This window comes from Marmota flaviventris, chromosome X (genome assembly GCF_047511675.1).
Source record: "Marmota flaviventris isolate mMarFla1 chromosome X, mMarFla1.hap1, whole genome shotgun sequence".
In the NCBI taxonomy this organism is placed as follows: Eukaryota; Metazoa; Chordata; class Mammalia; order Rodentia; family Sciuridae; genus Marmota; species Marmota flaviventris.
Genome location: NC_092518.1, coordinates 73,544,976 through 73,556,158, shown reverse-complemented (window position 1 = coordinate 73,556,158; position 11,183 = coordinate 73,544,976). Strand labels below are relative to the sequence as shown.

The 11,183-nt window shown below is 43.0% G+C and overlaps 1 pseudogene; it reads left to right on the top strand.

Moving 5' to 3' along the window:
- The first annotated feature begins 1,170 nt into the window (after positions 1 to 1,170).
- On the top strand, positions 1,171 to 2,384 carry LOC139703141 (protein ARMCX6-like; annotated as a pseudogene).
- Positions 2,385 to 11,183: the final 8,799 nt, after the last annotated feature.

Here is an 11,183-nt window from a genome sequence, read left to right as displayed (position 1 = left end):
AGAGGAAGCCAATGACAGGATATTTGGTACACACTGAAGAAACTTGTGTTAATTTAAGGAAATATCAGGCTTGAACCTGTCACAGACGGTGGTAGACGCAAGTGCTAAACCAAAACTTACTCTTCTACTGTATTCAGAAATCCTGTAATCACATCCTTTTTGGCTCTGGGTAAGCAGGGTCAATATTTATAAAGCAGAAATGTATTACGGTAAGGTAGAGCAAAAAAATAGGCATTTGTAGAGGGACAAGATGACAAAGTACCAGAAGGACAAGGTAGATGCTGAGCTTGAGACATAAATGGTAGACTTCAAAGCTACCATTTAGGCAGATTGCGCCTGAGTCTTATGTACCAGTGCATCTAAAATCCCCATTCTCTATTGTCTGCCTACCTGTACACAAAAATACAGGAAGGGGAGGGAGAAAATTCCTCCATATAGTGCCATATACCTGGAGATAAGGGGTGAGTGTGGGGTGTCAGAGTCAGAATACAGGGTCCAGAGGTAACTCAGCTTCTCCTTCTCCCAGGCTTTATTCTACTCTTTTTAATTTTGGTGCTGGAAAGAGGCATGTACTGTACCTCAGGGGAATTGCAGAAATGAGCTAAAAGGAGGTAAATATCAGAGGAGCAACATTTGAAAATTAAGATTCTAACTCAAGAGAGATACATATACCCCTTTATCATGTGTGTTGACATGTATTTCTGATATATCCTTTCATATCAAAGCTCCATGTATATTAACAAGAATCTAAAGCCATATGGGATGGCAATATAAAGCTTGTGATTGGCGGGGGGGGGAGTGGTAAGAATATGATTCCTAGAACATCACCACTAGATGAATTTTCTAGAATAAGACCCAATTGTGCCTTGTTGTAGATGTATTATGTCTACAAATTATGAATTACAGAAACGTGTAAAAGTTGGCTCTAGAAGTTGCTATAGTTACTTCCCCACTAAACACAAGAAGATGGAATCCAGTAAGAAAAGACCAGAAGAGTGGGTCATTTCAGACCAGAGAGAGGACAAGTACAGTCTTTGATCAGGAGTTAAGGGTGCAAAAAAAGCCAAGTCGAGAGGGTGAAGTAAACTTCAATCATAGCCAAAAAAGGATCCAAGGACTCACAGAGAAGATAGTTTACCAATAAATAAGAATTACATTTTTTAAAATAAAATGGATAATTTGGAGAGGGGTGATACTGAATCCAATAAAAGTGTCAGTTGAATTCTAGACCTCTCCAAGTGTCCTTCTATTCAGGGAAAAAAGTTGTTTGCTGAGCCCAAGGATGCTGTTTTTTCACTTAGCCACGATATCAGGAGTCATTTGGCCAACCTTTCCATCTGTGGAAACACACTCCCCACCCCCAACCCCACTGTGAGGGAGGAAGCTTTGTGTGCCCCAGGTAACTTGAATGCCAGTACTGAAAATCAGGGCCAGATTAAGATGTTCATCAATGGAGTGTGTCAGGAGACTGTGCCACGTAGCTGCAACTCATTTCTGCAGCAGGCCGGATTAAATTTGTTAATAAGCATGACAGTTATTAATAACATGCTTGCCAAGTCCGTTTCAGACTTGAAGTTTCCTTTGATACCCGAAAGAAGTGGCTGTGCTAAGGTTCAGGTTTTAGAACCGTTGATGGGTTTGTCTGAAAAGCCACTCTTGGCAGGGGAGTTGCTGGGTGCCCAGATGCTGTTCTCATTCATGTCCCTCTTTATCAGAAGTGCAAACAGAGAGGTTCTCCTGGAAACCCTCACCCCTTAAATGGCCTTCTGGGACAGAATGGGACTGACTCCACACAAACCCTGCTAGGTTTGCAGATGTCAAAGAATCTGCAGTGGGTGCTACTGAGGATCCAGCCTTAGGCAGTCACCCCATCACCGGGGGTCACTGGGGCTGGGTGCGCGTTCCAGAAGCTAGACTGAAGACCACACTCTTTTTGGCCAGGCAGGGCTCCCCCGCGCAGAGCTTTGGGTAATTCCTTGATTTTGCAGTCTGCAGGCATTGTGCATTGTAAATTACTCCCTTGCAGCCCTCTTGATGCAGTAAAGGGATCACTGTGGCTCGCCTGCTGCAGATAAGGGACATCAAACTAGAGTACCACCAGTGCTCGCTTGCCTGTGATGGTCTCCCTGCCCGAGAGGGACCGCTTTGCAGAGGCCAGGCCCATCTGGGAGCTCATGCTGAAAATGCTGAAAATGCATCTGCCGCTGCCTACGTTGAAGTATTTTCCTTTTCTCTTTCTTCCACACCAGCCCACGGATGGCGAACCTATTCATCCACAAAGTGCACTCCCCTTGTATCCATTGTACTGACTAAACTTCCTCCGCCCAAGTCTGCATCTGTGTGTATCATCAATAAACTTGTGTGCTTTGATTGGCAAAAAGAGAGAGACATGGTCCTTGTCCTTGAGCCTGCAGTCTGCACGAAGAGAAAGGCCTGCATGCACAATAAACGCCAGCTGACCGGGGGTGGGGGCTGCTCTCTGACAGATGCACACTTGTCAGTGCTCATAGGAGACAGGGGCAGAAAGGGGCGGCTGTGCTCAGCAGAAGCTCCAAGAAGGGAGATGGGGGCAGGGTCGACAGGTGGGGGACAGGGAGGTTGGGGGAATGCTGATGGAATGTTGAGTGAACTGGGAAAGACAGCACTCTCCAAGCAGGACACAAGGGTGCCTGATGCAGAGGAATTCCGCAATAAAGGTGATTGTGATTCCTTGACTGCCAGCCTAGAGAGGAAGGCCAGTGTCCTTGGTGTTTGTGCATTGCTTATGGTGGTGGTCGATGGTGGGGATTGTGGTGGGGGCAGTGGGGGAGGCTCCCTGTCACACATCCATGCACATCCATTGCATAATTATCACAGTAAAGATTGCCACTTGCCCAGGGCCTACTCGACCTCTCTTTTCCCTGCAAAGCTGCTGTCAGACCTGCTTCCAGCCCTCCTCCCTGTCTTGGGAACCCAAGCACTGCTTCCTGGCAGGGTGAGAGGGTTGTCTGCTGCTTCATTTGGGTGAAACTCCTCTCCTCCATGGCTCCCCTTGTATGTCGGGTGGGACCCAGGAAGGGAATAGGGGAGCCCTCCAGGAACTCCCTGTGGGGGTGGTAGGGCAAATGTGAAGGGTGCTTGGTGCAACCAGCCTCGGCCTATCCATCCATCTGGACACACCTCCATACCATCCCTCCAAGGTCCCTGCACCCCTGTGAGGAAAGGAAGTGCCCCTCCGTGCGTGCGGAACCGTGGGTCCAAAGGGCTGGCCAACTCATTCTGCCACACTGTCCCCAACATATCCAGGCCCCTCCCAGGAATCCTCAGCCCCTGTCACCAAAGTCACATTCTCTGTGGGTTTGTGATGTGCGCGGCAGTGGTCTCCTTCCTCCGAAGCCACGATTTCCCTTGGATGGTGCTGTTTCTGTGCCATGTGCCCTCTCCCGGAAGGTGTCTCTGAGATGCTGCCATGGGTCACCGTGCCCTGGCCAGCAGTGGCCTGCCTGCCTGCAGGGTGTTCTGCCTTCTGCCTGCTCTCCTCCACACAGAACTTTGTTTCCTTTTCATTTTTTCTTTTCCTTTCCACTAGAGTTTGGTTGGGTTCCAGGTGGGTTAGAACTTTGCTGCTTGCACCGTGTGCCCCAAACTCTATGCTGACTTGGGCACCTTCCGGTTCTGCCTACCAACTCTGGGAAGCCCTCCAACTGGGAATGGGGATGCTGCATCTCCTCATCCTGCACTTGGGATGGCCAGCAAGAGACCTGTGGGCGCTGCCACACCACACCCCCATGGAGGCTCATCCCCACCCCTGACCGCAGGCTTCCTTGGCTGACCCTGGGGCCCTATCTTATCTCCCAACAGCAGCTGACAGGACCACCCATTCCTCCCAGGTGAGCCACAGGTAGGCCGGGGCGTCCATTTGACAAGGAGGATTTCCCTGCAGACAGTGCCTTCATCCTCTTTTCCCTGTCCAGCCTGCCCTGCCAGTGCTGCCTTCAGTGACACCTCCTTGCTCGGCCTCTACTTGCTCCTAGATTCTGCCTCAAATTAGCCCGTGCCTCCCCACTCCTCTGCATGCTACCACATCCCAGATGCCCGTTTGTGCATAGTTGTCCCCCATCTTCTGGGCACTGGAGGCTTCAAGGTGCAGCTGACTCCAAACTCAGAGAGGGCCTCGGAGGCTTCCTGCCCATCTCCTGAGCAGCTCTTTCACAGGGAAGCCTGCAGGCATCCAAGTGCCTCCACGAGAGGCCTCGGCCCAAGGCAAAACCTTCCTTGTCCGTTTACTGGCACTGCCCTCCCCCAAACACTCCCTGTGTCTGCAGGTGCAGCACTCTGAACTTCCCTTATCCCTTGACAGTTTATAGGGATGCCAGGTAGGATCCCAGTTCCATGTGGGTTCTGTCTCCTCAGGGAGGCCGGTGGAGGGGAGTGGGGAGCATGCCTGCCACCAGGGCTGGATCAAGACACTGAGAGGGGGGCTTTCAACTGTGGCCAGAGCACCAGCGCCCCCACCCCATAGGTATAAGCACAATAAAAACAGCCCTGAGCCACCAATCACAAAACTCACCTGTCTGCTTCAACGACAGGACACTGTTTCTGGGCTTTCCTGTGGCAAACACTGGGCAGGCTCATCCATGCTGGGCTTGCCAGGTACTATGGAGGAGGTGCCCTGTCAGGAAGGTGCCGCCCCAGCCCCTGAGCTGTCTCTTCTATAAATATTGCAACTGCCACCTCAGACTGCCTTCCAGCTCCAGAAAGGGCCCTGGTTTTGCTTCTTATTCATCTCATTAGGACCTTTACATCGGGTGCCCGAAGCCACTGGCTTCCACACTACCTATCACCTGTGCTTCCCCCTCTCCTGGGGATCCTGTGGTTTGAAGCCCCTCACTCCCACACCCCTGAAAGTGCATGCAACATTGCAGACATCCAGCTTCCCCTAGGCCCATCCAGTGCCAGGCCCTGCATTCCCACTGGGCCCTATGTGTCACTCTCAAAGCAGTTTCCACCCCACTTTTAAGTGGCACACGTGCACCAGCACAGTCATCACACACCAAGTCAACCCCTGTGCCTTAGCATCGCGAGGCTGGGCTAAGAGGTGGGCAGCTGTGGGCAGGATTTGCTCCTGCCCGCCTTCTAGAATTCACTGATAAGGCCTGGACCGCAGCAGGGCCCTGCCCCAGAGCCCAGCACACCCTGCACAAGTTCCAGAGCCCCGCCCCCGCCTGGTGGAAAAAGTGGAAAAAGATGTAATGCATGCATCTTCTCACAGTCTGCCACTCCCCTCCTCGCTTTGCTCATGGCCTCCTTTTCACCCAGGAGGTTCATTTACACTGACTGCCTCTGTCTTTGTGGGCAGCTTAGGATGCCACCCCCACACACTCCCTGATTACTAAAAGGGTTTCCTTTATAGCCTCCCAGTGCTTTCATACCTGCCATTTCAAGTTTTGCTTCGTGGGTCTGTCTGCTGGGCATTTCCTTTTGGGCCAGGTCTGCAATAATGAAGTGATTTGCCTTCTTTTCCCCGATGGATAACCACTAGTTATCCAGCACCACTGGTTGAGAACTCCATTCCTGGGCCACTGTGTAGCACATTGTGGCACCCTCATGCACCCAGCCCAGCAACTCCTCTGTGCCTTCCTGGCATGAAGTCTCTCGTGAGGCACAGCTCTTTCTCCCAGGAACTCCTAATGGACTTGGGGAACCTCATCTCCCTGGGTGGCCCCGGAGAGGTGGTGTGTGTGTGTGTGTGTGTTGGTGTCGGGGGAGGGGGGGGCTGTGGCTGCCTGTGAGCAGCCCTCATCCCCAGGCCCTGATGGAAACAGCAGTTACAAAGGTGGATTATCTATTCCCTCACCGTTGTTTCTCTAAAGAGAAGGGAAGTGGGAAAAGATTTAATATTTACACAAAGTTTTCTAGAAATACTTTTTCCAGAACTCTCTTTAAGAACCCTTTACCTTCTTTCATTTTACTCAAATATTTTCTTCCTCCCCCATGTCTTTGGCAGTGAAGTAGCTCAAACTGGTTTTTCTGGTTTATTCCATACTTTTTTTCAATCCCTGGTATTGTATCCATTAGTCTAGCCATTGGTATTCTATTGTTCTTTGTTCTTGTATATCTGGATATGGGATGATTTTGAATGACAGGAAAACAATTTGGTGGCTCATGTTATTACCACAAACATGCACTCCAAATAACTGTGTCATATAATCTCTGTGTGAATAAATATTTGAATTTTACAAAGATCAATTGTTAAGGTATGTATTTGTATCAAGAGTTCTTTATTTTTCAGTATCTAGGCCTTTAATTTGGGTAGTGAATAAAGTTGTTGACTTTCTCAACTAGAAGAAGGATTGGAGGTAAGGGAAATGATAAAAGTTGTAACCACCAGCCTTCTCTGTGAGCTTGAGCTGTCCTAGGTTTGACCTTGTACTTTTGTAGTTTGTGCCAAAGGACATGTAAAAGCTATCCTCAATGCTCAGACATTTCCCTTATTTGGTCATATCTAATAACCAGTCCCATCTGGAATTTCAGTCTGGGAATTGATTTGAGGCAGGAAACATGAAGTTGATTGTTTTTCCTTCTTGTTCTGTCTCTTCTCTCATAAATCTCGTCTTTGATGGACACTTCCTTTAGTTTCTAAGTTCTCAGTACCTGTGGCTTGTAGTAAAGATCTGTGTTCAGATTCTTCCAGGCTTGGTTCCTGATATGTAATGGGAGGTTTGGGAAATTAGTAAAACTCAAAATTTATGGCTACAAATCTTAAAATTAGCTTTGAGAAATCAGTTTCCTGAGCAAGGTACAAGCAGTACATTGCCTCTCTTTCTGTAAGTTTTTGTTCTAATTACTTAATGTTAATGGTGAACAATGAGGATAGGCAGGGATACAGAGGGTCAGTTTGGCAACCAAGACATTGCTTTGTTTGTTTTCAGTCTTTACAGGGATAGAACAAAGAAAGATGTATGTGAAGTGTGGAAACTATAAAGTATGTGTTGGTCATCTCACATAACATGTTATATACAAGTCTGCACAAAGACTGGTCATGTTTACATTCAAAGACTGGGTATTCTTTAAATTCCATCTTAAGTTTAAAGTTAGTTTACTTGAAAAAATAGGTAACATGTCTTAGTTGTTTAAAATAAAAAAATAAGAACTGGTATGCATTAAGAAATCTCCCATGAAGGTATGGTGATGCATGCCTGTAATCCAAGGTGCTTGGGGGCTAAGGCAGGAGGAGCTAGAGTTTTCAACAAGGCTGGGCAACTTAGGGAGACCCTGTCTCTAAATAAATTTTTAAAAAGAAAGAAAATATCCGTTTACTTTTCCTCTCTTTTACCAACTTCTCAGTTCTCTCCCATCAGAGGCATTTTATCAGTTTTTTGTGCATTTTTCCAGAGATATTGTGTGACTAAACCTATACACATATTGTATACACACACACACACATACACATACATGACAGTATATGAATAACTTTGCCAATCCTCAGATGTCACTACATAAACATCTTCCTTTTATAGCTTAATCGTATTTTATTCCAAGACTGTGTCCTAATTATTAATGAGTGTCTTATTTGTGGATATTTAGGGATTTCCCCCATTTTTTCTGTTATAAATAATGCTTCAATAATTAACTTTATACATATGTCATTTTTCCTTTTATTCATTTTCTCTTTTTATCTCCCCAATTTTAGTTGGTTAAATTATATTTCTTCTTGTTTACTTTATAATATTCAATATACTTATATCTCTATTGGCATATTTGTTTACTTTCAATAGTATCTTTTGACCCCAATTATTAAGAATAAGAAAATAAACATATGGACATTACCTCCCACCATCATTTTCTTTTATATTCTAATTGTTGTTAGTTATATTAATTCTACTCCATCTGGATTTATCACCCTTACATTTGTTCTGTAACCATAATCACTATATTTGTTTTGGTTTTAGTCCTGAACTTATATAGATTTGACACTACTTGCTATACTTTTCCTGTAGATATTTTCTTCCCTGAAATCCTGCCATTTTTGCCTTCATCTCTGTGATTGTTAAATTTATTTTTCCACATTCTCCTTGGGACCTGACAGCCCACATTTCATCTTATTCTTATCTTGCCATCTCTTTCATGAGGTCTTGCTTAGTTGTTTCATTAAAGCTTTCAAATTCATTTGAAGTATTTGATGACATTTTCAATCTACTTTATGGTAACATTTTTCAGATGAGTTTACTTCATCTGCTGTATTGCCAGTGTTTATTTCATACCAGGTACATTTTAATCCCCTGCCTTACAGGGATATCTGGGTTTTTTTGAACCAGTTATTTGCAGAAATTTCATCTAGGACAAGGATCAAGAATTGTCTTAATGATACCAAGGATTTTCAAGAGGTAGTTGCAGGGCTGTTTAAAGTGTTGATTTTCCTCTTCCCTGCTACTAAGCAAGAGTCATTTCCAGAGCTCTGAAGGGGACAGACTACTTCCTGCAAATATGTCCTGTCTCTGTGATTTCTTCTTTAGCTCAATGTCTTTCTGCTTATTATAACCCAATAGGGTTCATGGAGGTTCCTGTTGTCAACATTGTACTTGCTTCTTATCTTTAAGAAATGCACAAACAGAGGCTGTGTTCAGTGGCACATGCCTGTAATCCTAGCAGCTCAGGAGGCTGAGGTAGGAGGATCTTGAGTTCAAAGCCAGCCTCAGCAATTTAGCAAGGCCCTAAGCAACTCAGTGAGACCATGTCTCTAAATAAAATGTAAAAAAGGGCTCAGTGGTTAAGTGTCCCTGAGTTCAATACCTACTACCAACAAAACAAAAATAAAAATCCACAAACAGCTTCTTCCTTTTCTGGCATTTGCTATTTTCTAGTAGCTGACTGAGAATGCAGCTAGAGTTTCTGGGAAATAAACTGAACAACCCACTGAGAATAAAACCAATTTACAAACACACAGAGATACTCTCTGTGAAAGAGTCAGAGCCTAGTATACTAAGAGCCTTGGTTTGGACAAATCCTGTAGTCAGTCCCAGAAAGGCAACCATCTCTACTTTCACTGCCAGCCTTCCTGAACTTGTCATACCTCATAATACAGAGAGCAAAGGAACTCACAATAGTTTCTTCTTGTTTGTGAAACTGAGCTCATGCCTACTAAGAGAAAAATGGATGACATCAAATGTGCTTAAATCACACCCCATTGCATCTTTAGTTGAGGTGACTTTCCATTATTAATTTTCATAGCACTTACCACACTTCATTGTATTTTCTGTTTCCTTTGACTGTATTCCCTGTTAGATGATAATCTCTATGAACACAGGGATGTTGCCTGTTCTGTTTACTATTGAATCTCCATCTGTCTGGCAAATAATTAGTGCTCAGCATCTACTCAATTTGATCATTCAAGTTACAATTCTGGTTCTGGACAACAGTTTGTACTTCTCTATCTGTGTTTAAAATAGCTTTAGCAATTTTTTTATTATTTTTTCAAAGATAAAATTTGTTTTTAGAAATATGTTAATTAGTATTTACAGTATAAACTCAATTAATTTAAAAATGAAGATGAATGAAAAAGACTGGAATGCTACATATTTAGTATCTTCTTGTTCCTTGGGTTTCTCTTCTCTTTCCAAGAATCTCATTCATTGTCATGACTTCAATTATCACCTATATCTTAATGACTCACAAGTTTATAAAGTTCAAGTCTTGAGTTCAAGATTAAACTATTTGATGCCAAGTTTCCCTCTACTATATTCCCTATTTCAGTGAACACAACCACCATCTATGGCTATACACATGCTAGAACGCCAATCATTATTGATTCTTCCTTTTTCTTCATCCTACATGGCTAGCCTTTCACAAAGCTCTATTGGTTCCACCTCATTAATTTTTAATAAGTGTTAATTATCAGAACAATATATATGGCAACAAAACATTTCTTATCGAGTTTATGATGAAAACAGTTACCCCTGCTACTTTTCCCTAGACTTGGTACCACTCTACAGTGGAAACTTATAACTTTTCAGATGCAATGGTTCTCAATTATGAGTGATTTTGCTAACTAAGAGGACATTTTTCAGCGTCTAGATATATTTTTGGTTGTCACACATGGGGATAAGAGTGCTACTGACCTTCTTGTGGGTAAATCTAGGGATTCTATAATGTAAACGATAGTTCTTGGTCCCAAATGTTAATGGTTCCGAAGTTGAGTAACTTTGTTTTTTGATTATCTTAAAAACTCCAAAAATATACTTGTATCTATAATGAACTTCTAATAGGAAAATAGGATACTTTAGCTCATTTATATTATCTTTCTCCCTCCCCTTCTTCTATTCTCAGTGTTTATTGTGTTATTATTATTTTAGTTTAACCATACAGTCCACAAGTATTTCTTGACACCTTTGTGGATGTGGAAGTATTCAAATGATTTGGAATTCAATAGTGAGCAATATAGATAACTTTTACTATGTTTGCTTTCTTTTGAAGGAAGTGGAAATTAAAAATCAATTAAAATAAATAAGGTAACTACATTTAACTTTTTCAATTTTTTTCTTTGTAGATGGACACAATACCTTTATATAATTAATTAATTAATTTTTATATGTGCTGAGTATGAAATCCAGTGCCTCATGGGTGCTAGGCAAGTGCTCTATCACTGAGCTACATTTACCTTTAAATTATATATATATATATATATATATATACACATATATAAATTTATTTTTATTTCATAAATTTCCACTAGTATTTATTAAATTTGTACTTTGTAAAATAAACATAAAGTCCCTGCTATTCTTCATTCTGCCTTTTATCATCTTCTGTATTCCATATTTTGTCAGCTAAATTTTTATTAAGTCTATATCTATTTGAAATCTCATCCCCACAGGTGATCTGTGAATTGTTTTTTAAAACTATAAAAGATGGGTTCGGGGACTGGGGTTCATCTCGCATGTGCGGTTCGATCCTCAGCACACATAAAAATAAATAAACGAAATAGAGGTATTGTGTCCAACTACAATTAAAAAATAAATTTATTTTTTTTAAAAAAGATGGGTTCAAGTGCTAAGATACTACATGGCTCAGCAATGAGTGGGATTTGTATAGTCACAATCATCTAAATACAGTTCATGATTATCAATGTCTTCAGTTGAAACAGAAGACTTTAATAGAAGAATTGGTTGTTATATATCAGAATGTAAAAGAAAACTGACATTTAG